The sequence below is a fragment of the Ranitomeya variabilis genome, chromosome 2, assembly GCF_051348905.1.
Source record: "Ranitomeya variabilis isolate aRanVar5 chromosome 2, aRanVar5.hap1, whole genome shotgun sequence".
Classification (NCBI taxonomy): domain Eukaryota; kingdom Metazoa; phylum Chordata; class Amphibia; order Anura; family Dendrobatidae; genus Ranitomeya; species Ranitomeya variabilis.
Window position 1 is genome coordinate 370,109,686 of NC_135233.1, and position 21,361 is coordinate 370,131,046.

General features: G+C 43.3%; 1 long non-coding RNA gene across 1 annotated transcript in view; it reads right to left on the reverse strand.

The window, feature by feature from the left end:
* Positions 1–268: 268 nt before the first annotated feature.
* Positions 269–21,361, reverse strand: part of LOC143809444 (uncharacterized) — a 21,339-nt gene continuing 246 nt past the window's right edge. The window contains exons 2-3 of the long non-coding RNA XR_013222278.1: positions 18,117–18,211; positions 269–1,039 (exon numbers count right to left, since the gene is read on the reverse strand). This is a non-coding gene — a long non-coding RNA (uncharacterized LOC143809444). The remainder of the gene's footprint in view (positions 1,040–18,116; positions 18,212–21,361) is intronic.

Genomic DNA, 21,361 nt, shown 5'->3' on the forward strand with positions numbered 1-21,361 from the left:
GGACCGGCCGGTCTCAAACAGCCCTGTTGACAGCGCTCTGGACTGAGGATTCTAAAACCTTCAGTAAAGAGGTAAAGAGACTGCAACCTGGTGTCCTCGTTATTTACTGCACCGCACCACCATCCACATCCATCATATCTATCACTGTACGCCCCTCAGCAGGGTCACGGACCGGGCCTAGCCACCGTGACAACCCCAGAGCAGAGACTCAGAGGCCCGGTACCGGGTACCCCTCGGCCCTGCGGCAGTGGGGGCGCTACAAGTCAATCACCTGAATTCAATAGGAAGCCATCAGGTTCAGCTCCTGACGAAGGACTAAGTTCCGAAACGCGCGTCGGGGTGTGAACCACACCTTGAATGGGGGACCACCATCAGACCACCATCAGGTAATGCCTCTTGGTGTCATTTACACCCATATCACCTCTGCTGTATAGACTGTGCAGTGCATATGCCTCATATGTCTTTCTTTATGATGGCTTCAGGGGGCGCTTGGCCATGCCCGATCCAGCCTGGTCTATGCCCACTTTTGTAAAAATTGACAGAACTGGAGGAAAAATGGCAAAAGTCACAACATTTTTGTGCATCTTCAAGTTCCACAAAACCTTTGTGACATTTTGAGCAGGTTTATGCCAGAACTGATAAATTGAGCGCGGCGTGTTTCTCTGCAGCATCCATTGAATCCAGTGTGCATTGTGTAACACCTCCTTTCATCTGAGGCGGCGCTGTTGCAGAACTGATCACTTACTGCCTGGTATATCGCAGGTGATCGATGGGATTCCCAGCTGAAGGACATCCTGTAACCAGTTTGTCGTTGGGTACTCTCGCAACAAAAATGGATTGTAAAAAGTGATCACCCGTTTTAGGATCGCGCCGTCGACGCTACGCGGAGTTTTAATGACATTTTGTTTTCTGGTCTTACTGATCTGTTGTCTTCTGCAGCCTGCGTCCCCTCCTCCTGCTTATGTCCTACCATCTTCCTGCCCTGCATACCCCCCGAACTGGAAATATCCCATCCAAGATCATCATGGTCCTGGCAAACCTACAACAAATAAAAGTAAAAGTGTGAACCTGAACTTCAGGAAGAGAGGAGGAAACATATTCCTCTACATCCCTCACATCTCCGCTCCGTACTGATACGATATATTAATGATCGGATGATTTTTAATTTTTTTAATTTCATTTTTTTCCTACCCTTCAAACAAAAGCCCTAACTTTTTTTTCTATTTTTGCTTCGTTTTTTTTTCCGATAAGAGTCGTAATTTTGAACTACGCCATTCTCTTTACCATATCATGAACTAAAAAAATGCGAAAAAAAAATCCATAGGCAGAGAAATAATGAATGAAAAAAAGCGTAATTGTGACCTTGTTTTGGGGTTTTTTTTTTTTTACAGCATTCAGTGTGAAATGGTAACCAGTTTCTCCAGGTCAGTATAATTCCGATGATACCAAATTTGTATAGCTTTTTATTTAATTTTTGTGGATAAAAAATTAGGAGTTTGTAAAAAAATAAAAAAACAACATGGTTTGTGTCACTCAGGATCGGAAACATTTTTATTCTTTCATTGATGGAGCTGGTAAAGGTTTGTTGTCTACAACTACAGCTGAAGGGCAGCTTTTATTGATACCGATTTGGGGTACATTCGACATTTTGATTGGTTTTTATTCCAGGCTGGACTTCATGGGAGTTTGAGAAGAATAGCAGATACGGGTGAGTTCAGTGACATCCGGCTGCCATAGCAAGTGATCGGCGCTCTACGATCTTCATGCCCAAGAGTCCAATGCTTTTTAAATATCGATGTCCCGCTTCGCATCGGTATTTTGGAGATTAAACCGCCATTCTTGGGTGCCGGTCAGGTAGCTGAGCATTTAGTGTTGGCCGTTTCTCTATTTGAATTACAATGTGATGTTGGTATATTGTTACATTTCTGATGATGTCCATTTTGTAGACTTTTTTATGTCTGTTTTTAGGGTTTTCCATTGAATGCCATTCAGCCGCCATCGACACTTTTGGAAATTATTATTGGACCAATCCTCAGCCTTGGACAGGCAGCTTTTAGACAATGAGCTTAGTATATCACCGAAGCATCTATGCTTCTGCTTGGTCTGGGCCTCCAGCTCATGGCTGACCAGTTCCTGATGTCATTTACACACAATCACAAAGATTCAGCATTACTAACAAGCCTCAATTAATACCAGAGGTGTGAATATTCCTTGTTCTGCTGCTTTCTGATATCCGCTCAGAAACGTCACCAAAAAGACATTTGATGCATTATGTAAATTTCTCTTGACTTTGTCTACAATATGTCACTTGCCATACATATGTAATGTTTTCACCTGGTGTGAATGCCGCTGTTCTCCTGAATCCGGCTTTGTTTTTCTTGTGTTCCTGTGCCTCTCCGTTGCTGAGATATGGCCTTCTCTTCCCTGTATATAAATCTGGTCTTTATAGCAAAGTGGGAGTGGTCCTCAACTCAAGGAGTCATCTTGAAGAACTCGCCCACTTGGCTAAAAATACTAGATTTATATACAGAGAAAAAGTGTCCATATCTCAGGAACGGAGAGGATTAGGAACAAAAGAAAAACATCGCCGGATTCAGGAGAACAATAGCTTATACACAGATTTAAAAAATACATATTTATGACAACTGACAGGTTCTCTTTAAATGGATTGTCATTAAAAATTAAATTACTAACATTCTCTAAACTTCACCCATAGCATGATTTCAGACCACATTGGTTCTGAAAGTATAGCTTCTTGTGACGGTCAGTGACCTGAAGAAGGGTCTGATTGTAGCTAAGCCTGATCCCTTTTCCTTCACATTTGATGCTGACACAGAGAAGGAGCTAGGAAACTGAGCCTGACAGCCAGCCCCTTCATCAGGTCGTTGGCTGTTGTGAATCTGCTTTTGGGCTCCTTCTGGTGGTGGCTAGTGGTACTGGTGACTCGGGTGTGTTTTCTTTCTCAGTTCACCTGTTTTCATCAGTAGTGGGGAGTTCCTATTTATTCCTGCTCTTCAGTCATTGCCTTGCCGGCCATCAATGTAACCAGAGCCTTTCTGTTGCATGTTCCTGCTCCTAGACTACTGATCAGCTAAGTTGGACTCTTAGTCCTAAGTTTGTTTGCATTTTTTGTTCCAGTTTACAGTTATATCTTTCTCTGTAGCTGGAAGCTCTTGTGGGCTGAAATTACCACTCCGGTGTCATGAGTTGACACATGAGTCTTAAAGTAATTTCAGGATGGTATTTTAAAAGGGTTTTCAGCTGACCGTGCAGTTCCCTTTTGTATCTTTCTACTATCTAGTAAGCGGACCTCGCTTTGCTGAACCTACCTTCATACTGCGTATGTCTTTTCCTCTGAACTCACCGTCAATATATGTGGGGGGCTTCTGTCTCCTTTTCGGGGGAATTTCCCTAGAGGTAAGCCAGGTCTGTTTTTTTCCTCTACTAGGGTTAGTTAGTCCTCCGGCTGGCGAGAGACGTCTAGGGATAAAACGTAGGCACGCCCCCCGGCCACTACTAGTTGTGTGGTAGGTTTAGCTCACGGTCAGCTCAAGATTCCATCACCCAAGAGCTCATCCGTTATTTATGTGTCCTGACGTTCCCCTGCCATTGGGAACCATGACAGTATGGCCGGCCAAGTGTTAAAACTGTTGGCAGAAGAAAGGAGAGAAAAAGAAGTCTGCAAATTTTTTTTTTTTTCCTTGGTGCTTGTTCTATAGTTGAATCAGTTGCATTTCAGCTCTAATTGCAGTCTTTGTCTCCCTCTCCTTCTAACCCTTGAATGGCTCTGATCTCACCTGCTTAAAATGGATCCTCAGAGTTTGGCTATAGGTTTGAATAATCTTGCCACAAAAGTTCAAGATTTACAGGATTTTGTTATACATGCTCCTATATCTGAACCTAGAATTCCTATACCAGAATTTTTCTCCGGAGATAGATCTCGTTTTTTGAATTTCAAATATAATTGTAAATTATTTCTTTCTCTGAGACCTCGCTCCGCTGGAGATCCCGCACAGCAGGTTAAGATTGTAATTTCCTTGCTGCGAGGTGACCCTCAAGATTGGGCTTTTGCATTGGCACCAGGGGATCCTGCGTTGCTCAATGTGGATGCGTTTTTTCTGGCTTTGGGGTTGCTTTATGAGGAACCTAATTTAGAGATTCAGGCTGAAAAGGCCTTGATGGCCCTGTCTCAAGGGCAAGATGAAGCTGAAATATACTGCCAAAAAATTCGTAAATGGTCTGTGCTTACTCAGTGGAATGAGTGCGCTTTGGCGTCGAATTTCAGAGAGGGTCTCTCTGATGCCATTAAGGATGTTATGGTGGGGTTCCCTGCGCCTACAGGTCTGAATGAATCCATGACAATGGCTATTCAGATTGATCGGCGTTTGCGGGAGCGTAAACCTGTGCACCATTTGGCGGTGTCTTCTGAGAAGGCGCCAGAGAATATGCAATGTGATAGAATTCTGTCCAGAAGCGAACGGCAGAATTTTAGGCGAAAAAATGGGTTGTGCTTCTATTGTGGTGATTCAACTCATGTTATATCAGCATGCTCTAGACGCACAAAGAAGGTTGATAAGTCTGTTTCAATTGGCACTTTACAGTCTAAGTTTATTCTATCTGTGACCTTGATTTGTTCATTATCGTCAATTACCGCGGACGCCTATGTCGACTCTGGCGCCGCTTTGAGTCTTATGGATTGGTCCTTTGCCAGGCGCTGTGGGTTTAATCTAGAGCCTCTGGAAGTCCCTATACCTCTGAAGGGTATTGATTCTACGCCATTGGCTAGTAATAAACCACAATACTGGACACAAGTGACTATGCGTATGACTCCAGACCATCAGGAGGTGATTCGCTTCCTTGTGTTGTACAATCTACATGATGTTTTGGTGCTCGGATTGCCATGGTTACAATCTCATAATCCAGTCCTTGACTGGAATGCAATGTCTGTGTTAAGCTGGGGGTGTCAGGGGGCTCATGGGGACGTACCTTTGGTTTCCATTTCATCATCTATTCCCTCTGAGATTCCGGCATTTTTGTCTGATTATCGTGATGTTTTTGAGGAGCCTAAGCTTGGTTCACTCCCTCCTCACAGAGATTGCGATTGTACCATAGATCTGATTCCAGGCAGTAAATTTCCAAAGGGTCGTTTGTTTAATTTATCCGTGCCTGAACATGTTGCTATGCGAGAGTATATTAAGGAGTCCCTGGAAAAGGGACATATTCGTCCTTCTTCATCTCCCTTAGGAGCCGGTTTTTTCTTTGTGTCTAAAAAAGATGGCTCTTTGAGGCCGTGTATTGATTATCGACTCTTGAATAAAATTACAGTCAAATATCAGTATCCTTTGCCACTGCTGACTGATTTGTTTGCTCGAATAAAGGGGGCTAAGTGGTTCTCTAAGATTGATCTTCGTGGGGCGTATAATTTGGTGCGAATTAAGCAGGGGGATGAGTGGAAAACCGCATTTAATACGCCCGAGGGCCATTTTGAGTATTTAGTAATGCCTTTTGGTCTTTCAAATGCCCCTTCAGTCTTTCAGTCCTTTATGCATAACATTTTCCGTGAATATTTGGATAAATTTATGATTGTGTATCTGGATGATATTTTGATTTTTTCGGATGACTGGGACTCTCATGTCCAACAAGTCAGGAGGGTTTTTCAGGTTTTGCGGGCTAATTCCTTGTGTGTGAAGGGTTCTAAGTGTATTTTTGGGGTTCAAAAGATTTCTTTTTTGGGGTACATTTTTTCCCCTTCTTCCATTGAGATGGATCCTGTCAAGGTTCGGGCTATTTGTGATTGGACGCAACCTACTTCTCTTAAGAGCCTTCAGAAATTCTTGGGCTTTGCTAATTTTTATCGTCGATTTATAACTGGTTTTTCGGATGTTGCTAAACCTTTGACTGATTTGACTAAAAAGGGTGCTGATGTTGCTGATTGGTCCCCTGCTGCTGTGGAGGCCTTTCGGGAGCTTAAGCGCCGCTTTTCTTCTGCCCCTGTGTTGCGTCAGCCTGATGTTGCTCTTCCTTTTCAGGTTGAGGTCGACGCTTCCGAGATCGGAGCTGGGGCGGTTTTGTCGCAGAAAAGTTCCGACTGCTCCGTGATGAGACCTTGTGCGTTCTTTTCTCGAAAGTTTTCGCCCGCCGAGCGAAACTATGATATTGGTAATTGGGAGCTTTTGGCTATGAAGTGGGCTTTTGAGGAGTGGCGTCATTGGCTTGAGGGGGCTAGACATCAGGTGGTGGTATTGACCGATCACAAGAATCTGATTTATCTTGAGTCTGCCAAGCGCCTGAATCCTAGACAGGCGCGCTGGTCGTTGTTTTTTCTCTCGGTTTAATTTTGTGGTCTCATACCTACCAGGTTCTAAAAATGTGAAGGCAGATGCCCTTTCTAGGAGTTTTGAGCCTGATTCCCCTGGTGATTCTGAACCTACAGGTATCCTTAAGGATGGGGTGATATTATCTGCTGTTTCCCCAGACCTGCGACGGGCTTTGCAGGAGTTTCAGGCGGATAGACCTGATCGTTGCCTGCCTGGTAGACTGTTTGTTCCTGATGATTGGACCAGTAGAGTCATCTCGGAGGTTCATTCTTCTGCGTTTGGCAGGTCATCCTGGAATCTTTGGTACTAGGGATTTGGTGGCTAGGTCCTTCTGGTGGCCTTCCCTGTCTCGAGACGTACGAGTTTTTGTGCAGTCTTGTGATGTTTGTGCTCGGGCCAAGCCTTGTTGTTCTCGGGCTAGCGGATTGTTGTTATCTTTGCCTATTCCGAAGAGGCCTTGGACTCACATCTCTATGGATTTTATTTCTGATCTCCCTGCTTCTCAGAAAATGTCTGTCATCTGGGTGGTGTGTGACCGTTTTTCAAATATGGTTCATTTGGTACCTTTGCCTAAGTTGCCTTCCTCATCCGAATTGGTCCCTCTGTTTTTTCAAAATGTGGTTCGCTTGCATGGTATTCCGGAAAATATCGTTTCTGACAGGGGGACCCAGTTCGTGTCTAGATTTTGGCGGGCATTCTGTGCTAGGATGGGCATTGATTTGTCTTTTTCGTCTGCGTTCCATCCTCAGACTAATGGCCAGACGGAGCGAACTAATCAGACCTTGGAGACTTATTTGAGGTGTTTTGTGTCTGCGGATCAGGATGACTGGGTTGCCTTTTTGCCGTTGGCAGAGTTTGCCCTCAATAATCGGGCTAGTTCTGCCACTTTGGTTTCTCCTTTCTTTTGCAATTCGGGGTTTCACCCTCGTTTTTCTTCCGGTCAGGTGGAGTCTTCGGATTGTCCTGGAGTGGATACTATGGTGGATAGGTTGCATCGGATTTGGGGACAGGTGGTGGACAATTTGAAGTTGTCCCAGGAGAAGACTCAGCATTTTGCCAACCGCCGTCGTCGTGTTGGTCCTCGTCTTCGTGTTGGGGACTTGGTGTGGTTGTCTTCCCGTTTTGTCCCTATGAGGGTTTCTTCTCCTAAGTTTAAGCCTCGGTTCATCGGTCCTTATAAGATTTTGGAGATTCTTAACCCTGTATCCTTTCGTTTAGACCTTCCGGCATCTTTCGCTATCCATAATGTCTTCCATCGGTCGTTGTTGCGGAGGTATGAGGTGCCGGTTGTTCCTTCTACCGAGCCTCCTTCTCCTGTGCTGGTTGAGGGTGAATTGGAGTATGTTGTGGAGAAAATCTTGGACTCCCGTATTTCCAGACGGAGACTACAATATCTGGTTAAGTGGAAGGGTTATGGTCAAGAAGATAATTCTTGGGTAACTGCTTCTGATGTTCACGCCTCTGATTTGGTTCGTGCCTTTCATAGGGCTCATCCGGATCGCCCTGGTGGTTCTTGTGAGGGTTCGGTGCCCCCTCCTTGAGGGGGGGGGTACTGTTGTGAATCTGCTTTTGGGCTCCTTCTGGTGGTGGCTAGTGGTACTGGTGACTCGGGTGTGTTTTCTTTCTCAGTTCACCTGTTTTCATCAGTAGTGGGGAGTTCCTATTTATTCCTGCTCTTCAGTCATTGCCTTGCCGGCTATCAATGTAACCAGAGCCTTTCTGTTGCATGTTCCTGCTCCTAGACTACTGATCAGCTAAGTTGGACTCTTAGTCCTAAGTTTGTTTGCATTTTTTGTTCCAGTTTACAGTTATATCTTTCTCTGTAGCTGGAAGCTCTTGTGGGCTGAAATTACCACTCCGGTGTCATGAGTTGACACATGAGTCTTAAAGTAATTTCAGGATGGTATTTTAAAAGGGTTTTCAGCTGACCGTGCAGTTCCCTTTTGTATCTTTCTACTATCTAGTAAGCGGACCTCGCTTTGCTGAACCTACCTTCATACTGCGTATGTCTTTTCCTCTGAACTCACCGTCAATATATGTGGGGGGCTTCTGTCTCCTTTTCGGGGGAATTTCCCTAGAGGTAAGCCAGGTCTGTTTTTTCCTCTACTAGGGTTAGTTAGTCCTCCGGCTGGCGAGAGACGTCTAGGGATAAAACGTAGGCACGCCCCCCGGCGACTACTAGTTGTGTGGTAGGTTTAGCTCACGGTCAGCTCGAGATTCCATCACCCAAGAGCTCGTCCGTTATTTATGTGTCCTGACGTTCCCCTGCCATTGGGAACCATGACAGTTGGCACAAGTAGGGGAAGGAAGCTTTCTGTCCATGACCGATCTTGGGTCTGTGACACAACGTGGTCTAAGATGGGTCACTGGTGAAATTTATGAAAGCATTAAAATCAAAATTTGTATCCTCTTAATATATTGCGATCATCATATTATACAGCACTGTGTACTTACAATTGCTCATTCTGCCTTTATTCCCAGCTAATTATTCTCCATTAGGTCTATGACATCACTGGATTAAAACAGACTAGCCTTCTAATCCTTCTAAGCTCCATGTAGAAACAGGAGGTCAATTTTCCCTGCATGAGTCATAAGTCACTGCAAATATCCCTGTCAGGGGGAGGAGGGAACAGCTGGGTCACGAGTTGAAGAGGGGAATGATAAATGCAGGGAAAAGAGACTTCCTGTTTCTACATAGAGGAAAGAGAAGAATTAACTGGGTAGAAAGGCAAAATGAGCAAATGTTACGGGATAAAAGTGTTGGTCGATTCAGCTCCCAGTGGTTGGACTCCCGCTGATCGATAAGAGATCACCTATTTCCTGGATAGGTAATGACTTGTTTTTATCGGACAACCCCTTTTAACATCACATATCTTCCGTTCCATGTGTTGCACATGTAGAAGAGGACAACTTCTTGATGACTTTTTCTATAAGTTTATATTTCATGAATACTTCCGACAGTCTGTCACAGGGTGTGTCCCGTGCAGAACACAACTAAATCAACTATTTTGTCATTTTTCTCCTTCCGTATTTTTTCATTCATTCTCAGTGACCAATCCTGACCCTCTCTATGACTGTAATTGCTCACTCCTTTCCCTCATCACGACCACTGGCACCACTACGACGCCCTTCACTAGAAGATACTCCACATTCCTGTGCACATCTGACTCATGCCCTGCTATTCATGTGATCTCACAATGAAGGCGACCGCTGAGTTCTAAAATACTGGGTTGGGCTCCACACGGGTGTTCTGGAGGTTACTATTTACCAGCCCTGTTAGGATTCCTAATAACTATTCCTCTCGATGACTCCTGAAGTCTCTTGTTTTTCAATTAAATCTGTTTCCGAACCACTTATTATATACATGCTGTAGTATTACACCACGTATTTTGAGAACCCGCTACATTTCGTTCCTCACACTCCATGTATATTTTGGAGTTGAACCTTAGCCCCTGTTCAAGTAAACCCCAGGCCTTATCAAAGGCTACAGATCACTACTGAAGTGGACTTCAGGGTACTGTCACACTCTGCAACTTTCCAACGATCGCGACCAGCGATACGACCTGGCCGTGATCGTTGGAAAGTCGTTGTGTGGTCGCTGGAGAGCTGTCACACAGACAGCTCTCCAGCGACCAACGATGCCGAAGGCCCCGGGTAACCAGGGTAAACATCGGGTTACTAAGCGCAGGGCCGCGCTTAGTAACCCGATGTTTACCCTGGTTACCATCGTAAAAGTAAAAAAAAAAAAAACGTACATACTCACATTCCGGTGTCCGTCAGGTCCCTCGCCGTCTGCTTCCCGCACTGACTGAGTGCCGCCGTAAAGTGAAAGCAGATCACAGCGGTGACGTCACCGCTGTGCTCTGCTCTTACATTCCGGCCGGCAGTCAGTCAGAGCGGGAAGCAGACTGCAAGGGACCTGACGGACACCGGAATGTGAGTATGTACGTTTTTTTTTTTTTTACTTTTACGATAGTAACCAGGGTAAACATCGGGTTACTAAGCGCGGCCCTGCGCTTAGTAACCCGATGTTTACCCTGGTTACAAGCGAACGCATCGTTGGATCGGTGTCACACACACCGATCCAACGATGACAGCGGGAGATCCAGAGACAAAAGAAAGTTCCAAACGATCTGCTACGACGTACGATTCTCAGCAGGGTCCCTGATCGCTGCTGCGTGTCAGACACAGCGATATCGTATGGAACGTCACGGATCGTACCATCGTAGCGACAAAAGTGCCACTGTGTGACAGTACCCTAAGTCTTATCACACCTTATTGGAGTGGAACTTTGTCATCTGAACCATGTTGGAATGGACCCATGGCTCCTGTTGAGCAGTGACCCTGTTGGGGTGAACCCTGGTTCCTGTTGGGGTTGGCCCTTAGCCCCTGATCCCAGTTGGAGGGGACTTTGAGCTCCAGTTCCTTTGGATTAGACTTCTAACCAGTATTGTAGGGAACTCCAGGCCCTTAATCCTTGTTGGAAAGAACCATGATCATAAGTCTACTGGAGTGGAACCTTGGCACCCAGACCTATATTGCAGGGGACTTCCTTGTTGGAAGGGGCTATGATGACCCTAATTGAAAATAACGCATGCCAACTGATCCATGTTGGAGAGAATTATAGGTCACGTATCCCTATTGGAGGACTCTTCTGGCCTGTGGTTCCCATTGGAGTGGTCCCCTGGCCAATGATCAATGTTGGAGTGGATCCTTGATACCTGTTTGAGGAGACCACTGCCCCATGATCCTGTTGGAGCAGAATTCTTGCCCCAGATCCATATTGTAGGGGACCATTGACTTGTGATCTCAATGGAGTCAACACTGACCCCTATTGGAGTGGACCTAGACTCCTTCCCTTTTGAATGAGATACTGGCCTGTTACCTTGTTGGTATGGACCTGTGGCTTGTGACAACTGTGGGAGGAAACTCATGTTACCAGTCCTGCAACCACAAATATAGACCTGCCAAGACTACAATTATCAATTCCTCATTTCCTCCTGTTCATGTTTTTATTAAGGTGGAACCAGCCCCATGTGTTTTCTTGTCCAAACTGATTTTGCAACTGGAGACCTCGTGGCTGTGCCGCAATATATTACTCATCGTACAGATAACACCATAAATCAAATATGATATTATAACCGCTTATTAGATGAGTTCCCAGATCATCAGATCAGTATCAGACAGGGTGGAAAGAGGAGAGGGATGCGGCTGCAGTTACTCAGTATTGAGTTACAAGTAATAACAAACCTGCCAAAAACGTTACGAGGTCTCTTAGTCTTATGACACTACTATTGGCCCTGTGATTGACTTTGGCATGGTAGGTACTGTGCGTCACACTAGAGTTCTCAAACACAGGCTGTCAGATCACTTTTGCCTTTGGTGGTTCCCCGGCTGTTGGTATCTGTAGATTTCATATCACACAAGTAGTCACAAGGTTGTCATAGCATGAGTAGGCCAAGGAGGTAAGTCCTAGTGCTGGCTTCCAGAAAGCCACTGCCTGTACCTGACATTTCTTTTTTTTAATATTCCTTCTCGGAATGGGCTAGAATCTTGAAGAACTTTGGGACCCTTTCTTTACACAGCTTGAGGGTACTGCGCCCGACAATGTTACGGAGGCAGTATAGATAACCCTGATTTGGAAGCACTATGACAGTTCAACAATTTACTTCCAAAGTTAAGGAGGCGACTATCGGATCTCCAAGTTCTTGTGAAGGCCAACACAGAGCAGAGTCATCCACTTAACCGGAAGACGTACTGACGATGACTGTTGAGTCGACGTCACCAAGCAGAAAGGTGCCAGTCCTGAGTTTTGGACATCATAAAGTTTTTTTTTCTAGGTTAGTTTAATTTTTGTAATAAAAAAGGAAATGAGAAGATGAATCCTTGCAACCACTCCTGGTAAACCCTTCCTCACTAATCTACACACGTACGCTCATGTACTACATGAGGCTTTGAGCAGTCAGAATCTGATCTGTGGTTATTTTCGTCTTGAGGATTTACAAATGTCAACAGGCTCAGATGTCTACTAGATGGAAAACAAAAAATGAGTGCGGCTGGTCTTACAACATCTCAGTGATAATTATGAAGCAGAGATCAGCGATTCTTTTGAAATTCAAATTTACCAGATTCAACTTATTTCCCAAGAAAATTTGATTTGCGAATCTATAGAAATCTTTAAATTACTATGAAAATGTGTTACCTATAACCATATAGTCCTAGATATGCAACAACATAGTAGTGTTGTTTAATGCATCCCGGGCTACATAGAGGAAAAGGAGACAATATAGCAGTCTGTATGTATGTATCAAAATGTAACAAATTTTATTAAATAGATCAAATAATATATAAAATCACATAGATAGATTATTTTTGTGAGAAAGTACAAAAGGACAATCCAAGACAGAAAAAGCCACACAGACAGACCACAGCAGGACTAGACAGGGGCTTCTATAGGCCAGAGGCACTAGAGATGGTAAACATGAATAGCCTCAATAAGAGGAAGAGTTTATATATCTATGATAGGATATATAAATAAATAACCATGAGGAGTTGTGTTACGATCACAGATTATAACAAACAAGTGGGGGACCTATGGCAAGAATGCATCACTAATATAGCACCGAACCTGTTCAATATGCACAGGTGATAAATATTTTTGTGAGCTTTTATCTAGATGCAGTCACCAACTTGTAAATAGATCACAACCAATCACAGTCTAAACAAATATTCATGGAGTACCTGTGGCCATAGCTGGAACGAATGTATCTCCCCTGCTGACACACTGTCGGGCACCTCGACGCGCGTTTCACCACTAAGGCTTCGTCAGGAGGCGTGGCTAACATGAGAAAAGGAGTTCCCTATATAGTGCCAATTGTTAGAGTACATAGGGGACCGGTGTGTGATTCCATGTGCATAATCTGTGATCGTAACACAACTCCTCATGGTTATTTATTTATATATCCTATCATAGATATATAAACTCTTCCTCTTATTGAGGCTATTCATGTTTACCATCTCTAGTACCTCTGGCCTATAGAAGCCCCTGTCTAGTCCTGCTGTGGTGGCTGCTTTTTCTGTCTTGGATTGTCCTTTTATACTTTTCCACAAAAATAATCTATCTATGTGATTTTATATATTATTTGATCTATTTAATAAAATTTGTTACATTTTGATACATACATACAGACTGCTATATTGTCTCCTTTTCCTCTATGTAGCCCGGGATGCATTAAACAACACTACTATGTTGTTGCATATCTAGGACTATATGGTTATAGGTAACATGTTTATACATCGATTGATGGTTTTGGGAGCTTCGGATATACTTGGAAGAAAATATTTATAGGTTTTGTTACTATGAAAAATGTGTCTTAACACTTTTGTTTAATCCTCTTTACTGATATGCTTCTTGAGTGTTTTATGGCTTTCTCTCCCTATCTGTATTTCTAAACTGTGAGTTGTGACGTCCTCTTACTATCCAAATTTTCCAGGAAATGGCTGCTGCATTCCTGGCCTCTGCTTTTATATAGGATATGATAGTACCTCCTATTGTCTGTGCTATATCATGTGATAGCTGCAAGGTATTATGGGGAAGCCCAGCTGAGGTCCTGTGACTCTTCTCTTGCTGATCCAGTCTTTTTGTTGGATTTCTACGGGTTCAGTGAATTATGTCCAATTTGCCTTTTTTTCACTGTTTTTTTGTGTTCCAATACACACAAAGGAAATAAACATGTGTATAACAAAATGTGTAATTGCAATAATTTTCTGGGAGAAACACTTAATTTTTTAGAACAATTTCAATGGTGCCAACACTTTCGGCCATGATTATATTTAGCTTGTGAAACAAACCAATCTTCAGGCCTGGCCTTCTATCTTGGCTAGCAATCATGGCCGGGACAAAGTATTTTGGTGCCCTAGGCAGATGAAGCCAATGGCACCCTCCCATACCTACCCCAAAGCAAAGGAATAGCTCAGCAGCTAAGGTAAAAGGACCCGTAATGCACATGCCCCCTTGCCCTCCGATCGGCTAGGTAGCAAACTCTGACGACTGCTTCCACCAGAATTGTCACCTTTTTCACGAAAAATGTTATCAAAAGTAAAAATGTGGTGTACTTTGGAGATGTGACTTAACAGTGAGTGCAATTTCAAAGTTAGATACAGAATCAATCATTTTTTTTCTGACCATTTACACAATACAGGAAAATATAGCGATATTCTTCCCTCAAGTCCTATTTTAAATGTAGAACCTAAGGATAGTTATGGAAACTAATACATCATAAATATAATATGAGCTGTTTGGTTTCTATTAAGGCATCCAGCATTTGGCAAATTAACTAATGGAAAATAACAAGATCCCCATTACAAATAAAGGGATGCGTCGGATGGTTTTTGCGTCATGCAACAGATATACAAAACTGATGGTGGTTCTGGTGACAGATTCATGTAGTGATATTGGTTTTGGTGCTGTATTCGTGTAATGATGATGATTCTGGTGATATATTCATCACCAGAACCATCATCAGTACATGAATACCAAGCCAAAATCATCAGTACATAATTAGAGCACCAGAGCCATCAAAAGTACATGAATATGACACTAGAAACATCATCAGAAAATAAACACACTTTCTGTGTCTCCACACTATCCCCTCACCATGCTAACCCATCTCCATATTGTGTCTAGATTTCACACTGTCTCCTCTCCATATCCAGTCTGTGCCCCTTTTCACACTGTGTCCTCATACTGCCCACCACGCTGCCCTCTTCAAACTATAACCAATCCTCACACTGCCCCCTTACAAAGCATGCTGGTCACCACAGCCTCCCATACGGTATGATATTCACAACAGGCCCCCATATACAGTATGATGTCCACCACAGACCACCATAAATAGTATGATGTCCAAAACAGCCCCCATGTATATACTATGATGTTCCCCACAACACCCCAGACAGTATTATGGCCTACAAACAACACCCTAAACAGTATGATATTCACCATAACCTCCTATCCAGTATGGTCACCACATCTTCCAGTATAATGACCTCCACAGCCCCATTTACAGTATGGCTCCTCATATACTTTACTGGATCCCTTCACATCTCCTCATTTCATGCACCCCACCCCCCGACACAGCCTCTCATTATATTCCTTCTGCACAGCCCCTCAGTTTATTCCCCCTTCTGCATAGCCCCTCAGTTTATTCCCCCATCTGCACAGCCCTTCAGTTAATTCCCCCATATGCACAGCCCCTCAGTTCATTCCCCCATCTGCACAGCCCCTCATTTTATATCCCCATCTGCGCAGCCTGTCAGTTTATTCCCCTATCTGCACAGTCCATCTGATTATTCCACCCATCTGCACAGCCTGTGAGTTTTCCCCCATCTGCACAGCCCATCTGATTATTTTGCCCATCTGCACAGCCTGTCAATGTATCCCCCATCTGCACAGCCCATCTGATTATTCCTCCCATCTGCACAGCTCGTCAGTTTATTCCCTCATCTTCACAGCCCATCAGTTTATTTCCCCCATGTGCACAGCCCCTCATTTTATTCACCCCATCTACACAGGCTCTCGTCTTATCCCCCATCTGCACAGCCTGTCAGTTTATTTCCCTCATCTGCGCGGCCCGTCATTTTATTCCCCCCATCTGCACAGCCCCTCTGTTTATTCACCTCCATCAGAACAGACCCTCTCCTTATTTTAATTCCCCCTATCAGCATAGCCCCTTGCCTCATTTTATTCCCCCCGTAAACACAGCCCTCACCTCAGTTTAATTACCACATCTGCACAGCCCCTCATTTTATTCCCCCCAACAGCACAGCCCCTCCACTCCGCACAAAACAATTGTATTCATGTCTGCACTTGAAAGCAGGGAGGATGCGACGGCCAGGGCACAGGACAGAGAGAGGGGTGAGCGGTATCAGTGACTGATATCACTCATCTCCGTTCCTGCACATTGATGGTCACTGTACTGAATGTCTGCGGCCACAGGAACATGTTAGGTGACCTCAGACATTCAGCATTTTTTTTTTCAAAGTGTGCCCAGTCGGATAGGCAGGAGGTAGCATCCTAGGCAGGTGCCTACCCTGCCTACATTTCGTCCTAGCGCTGGTAACAATACTATGACACTCTTGTATTCTTCAGACTATCCAAATCCTCTCCATGCTAAGGACAGAGACACAATGTAGATTATACATTTCTCAATCCTTCAATTGCATTACCAAACACACCAAAAAAGAAGAATTCTGCTGTTATTAGAGATTTTTCTGATTGCAGTCCTTCAGTTACCAGATCACCCTGTCAGTATTAGAACGGAAAAGAGGTGGAGGAGGGAGATGAGGCTGCAGTTTCTCACTCATCATTGAATTAGTAGAACAGTGGAGGGGAAACATCTAATTGGCTTTGAGTACACAGTACATCAATTACATCACTCCAGGAAGAGACCACCTAGTCAGTAAGAGTGGAGAGAGGGAAAATGTGGGCAGTTTGTGGCTGGTGGATGACAGCATTGCAAATGTCCTACCACCTACGAAATCCTCAACGCCTTTTCTGATTACTAGGCTGCCACAATGTGCTTATGTTGCTTACTCAAAAGAAGAGTCCTCGAGGATGATGCAAACGCAGTTCACAGTGCTCCGTTCTAAGGAGAAGCAGATCCAGAACAAAAGGGAACCAGGACCAACATATACCTTGTTTACAAGCATGGTGGCCCAAAGTGGGCACTCTCTGACCACAGGGGTTTTGAAACAAGTAATAAAGGTGTTTTCTGGCTCAAAATTTCTTCGTAAAGGGTTATAATGGAATACAAAAAAAGAAGAAAAAGTGATCCTGATGCCACCGTTCTGACACCTTCCAAGTCTCTGCTGCTCGCTACTTCTAGATTCCTCACTCTACGTACATGAGATGCGTATGTTACCCATCAGTGCATGGAAATTAAAGGGGTTGTCTAATTAAAAAATTATATCTTTTGTTTGTTTAGCTATGAGTCTTTCCTGTGTTGCGAATTAACCATAAGTTGAGCTGTAAGAACCTGAGATCAGATCTGAAGATCAGGACATCTTTGTAAATAAAACTATATGGTGACTATATTCTACAGTCATGGCCGAAAGTGTTGACACCTTTAAAATTGTTCCAGAAAATTAAGTATTTCTCCCAGAAAATTATTGCAATTACATGTTTTTTATACACATGTTTATTTCTTTTGTGTCTATTGGAACAACACAAAACAACTGAGAAAAAAAGGCAAATTGTACATAATTTCTCACAAAACCTTAAAATTGTTGTTGCCTTTCCAAAATTGTGGGTAAAGAACTTTGTTTCAAACATGTGATGCTCGTTCACACACACCCGTGGCAAGTAACAGGTGTGGACAATATGAAAATCACACCTGAAGCCAGATAAAAATGGGAGAAGACTCAATCTTTGAATTGTGTGTCTGTATTGTGTCACCCTAAGCATGGAGAACAGAAAGAGGAGAAGAGAACTGTCTGAGGACTTGAGAACCAAAATTGTCGAAAAATATCAACAGTCTCAAGGTTACAAGTCCATCTCCAGAGATCTCGATGTTCCTTTATCCAGCATAATCAAGAAGTTTACAACCCATGGCACTGTACTTTGTATATATTTGTATGATAAGCGCATTTAAAGACATTGCGGTAAGATGACAACCCCTTAAAGGCGTAAGGCTTATTTTACAGTATTTTTTTACTTTATGTGTTTTTTTTATTTTTTACTTTAAATACACAGTTCGAAAATATAAGTTTCAGTATGTTGATCGGAAAGACGCCACATACTATTTTTGCACGGGAGCCGCAGATGGTCTACGCTGCTGAATCCTCATGTATTAGTGATTTCCTGTTTTCATCGCCCTCTGTCTGATCCGGAGACTCTACAAAAATAACAACCAAGAGATTTGAATGTATTCAAATGCTTGTCCTTATCCGTGGGGCGATATTTACAGTCCTCGCTGCACCAGGCACTGAGCTGATTACATCACTCTGCCCTGCACGGATAATGGAAAGCTCTCCTATTATTTCCATTACAATAATTTGTGCAATATCTGATAAAAAAAGGAGAGATGAAAACTCACTGCCTTGCCAAAAGTCAGCACTGTTGCAGTGCTAGTGCGATGTGGGAACCATGGATTACACTGATACTGCCCCTTTTTAAAAAAATTCCTGCTCTACTAACTAAAGGGAATATGTCATTAAAAAACAATCTAGAGTTGAAATGAGGTTTTTATGTAATTTAAAAAAAAATTCTTTCACAATGATTTTTAATTCCATATCACTATATTTATTAAAAAAGGGATCTTACAGTTTTCACACAGGTCACAAGGCTTTATACCAGACTCAAAATTCCCATTCTAAAAAGAAGACTTTTCAGCAGTCTCATTATTATCACTGATGACTGCCTGATTACACATTTGCACATTACATAACACAACACAGGGTCCACAGGATGTCACAGCTCACCTCCTCCTCCTGTACCATGACTGATATCTCTATATACAGTAGATAACACAGGATCCACCATTCACAATAGGTGATGTCACAGCTCACCTCCTCCTCCTGTACCATGACTGATATCTCTATATACAGTAGATAACACAGGATCCACCATTCACAATAGGTGATGTCACAGCTCACCTCCTCCTCCTCCTGTACAATGACTGATAACACCTCTGTATACAGTAGATAACACAGGATCCACCATTCACAATAGGTGATGTCACAGCTCACCTCCTCCTCCTGTACCATGACTGATATCTCTATATACAGTGGATAACAAAGGATCCACATTCACAATAGGTGATGTCACAGCTCACCTCCTCCTGTACAATGACTGATAACACCTCTATATACAGTAGATAACACAGGATCCACCATTCACAATAGGTGATGTCACAGCTCACCTTCTCCTCCACCTGTACAATGGCTGATAACACCTCTATATACAGTAGATAACACAGGATCCACCATTCACAATAGGTGATGTCACAGCTCACCCCCTCCTGTACAATGACTGATAACACCTCTATATACAGTTGATAACACAGGATCCACCATTCACAATAGGTGATGTCACAGCTCACCTCCTCGTCCTGTTCAATGACTGATAACACCTCTATATACAGTAGATAACACAGGATCCACCATTCACAATAGGTGATGTCACAGCTCACCTCCTCCTGTACAATGACTGATAACACCTCTATATACAGCAGATAACAGGGTCCACCATTCACAATAGGTGATGTCACAGCTCACCTCCTCCTCCTGTACAATGGCTGATAACACCTCTATATACAGTAGATAACACAGGATCCACCATTCACAATAGGTGATGTCACAGCTCACCTCCTCCTCCTGTACAATGACTGATAACACGTCTATACACAGTAGATAACACAGGATCCACCATTCACAGTAGGTGATGTCACAGCTCACCTCCTCCTGTACAATGACTGATAACACCTCTATATACAGTAGATAACACAGGATCCACCATTCACAATAGGTGATGTCACAGCTCACCTCCTCCTCCTGTACAATGACTGATAACACCTCTATATACAGTAGATAACACAGGATCCACCATTCACAATAGGTGATGTCACAGCTCACCTCCTCCTCCTCCTGTACAATGACTGATAACACCTCTATATACAGTAGATAACATAGGATCCTCCATTCACAATAGGTGATATCACAGCTCACCTCCTCCTCCTGTACAATGACTGATATAACTTCTATATACAGTAGATAACACAGGATCCACCATTCACAGTAGGTGATGTCACAGCTCACCTCCTCCTGTACAATGACTGATAACACCTGTATATACAGTAGATAACACAGGATCCATCATATACAATAGGTGATGTCACAGCTCACTTCCTCCTGTACAATGACTGATAACAACTCTGTATACAGTAGATAACACAGGATCCACCATTCACAATAGGTGATGTCACAGCTCACCTCCTCCTGTACAATGACTGATAACACCTCTGTATACAGTAGATAACACAGGATCCACCATTCACAATAGGTGATGTCACAGCTCACCTCCTCCTCCTGTACAATGACTGATAACACCTCTATATACAGTAGATAACACAGGATCCACCATTCACAATAGCTGATGTCACAGCTCACCTTTTCCCCTTTTATTACAATGACCTTTGCCCAGATTAGTGCATAAGCAGAAAGCAAAATATTCTGATCCTGATGTCACAAATGCTTTGTGTCTTCTGTGTCCACCTTCACAACCAAATTGTTAATGTCCCACTACATCTAAAATGTTGACTTTACAATAGGTACTAATTTAAAGATTTCCTATTGTTTTGCCTCTGCAGCTTTTATGCAAACCTATTTGTCTCCATGGCAACAGGCCACAAACAAGCCATGTACAATGAGATCCTGTGCCCGCTGCCTCCCATCTGTCTCCGCATTCTAGATAAAGTACATTGTCGTCTACACAGATGTAGGGACAGATGGACAGACGTGTGTCCGCATTGTCTGACCACACAGGGCTGTTGTCTTACTAGAAAGCCACATTATCTGGAGTTGTTGTCAGAAGGGAAGAAAAAATTTTCCATTTAAAATTATTTTTTCTATTTTTTTTATGCCAATTTAAAGCTCTCCTCTAAGAAGTGTCCAGTTTTTACTCTTATTTTATTCCCACTGTTCCTCTAATTATTCCTTTAAAAAAAAAAAAAAATTGCCTTACAATTCCAGCGATATGGGCCTTTTTATTTGCTGCCAATTTTTATGGTCTTGACCAAGGGGGCGTGATTCCCAGGGTAATTATGCTGTGGTCCCCCTCAAAAATACGCCCCCAAGGATCCTGTGAGCCATTTTTTATTTGATGCTAAATTTGTGGTCTCGAACAAGAGGGCGTGGATCACAATGTAATTGCACAGCGTTCCCTAAAGACACGCCCCCGAGGATCCTGTGAATCACATTTCCTTGTACAGACCATAAGAATTAGCACTGAATAAAAGGCCCAAATCCCTGGAACTTAAATGGAATAC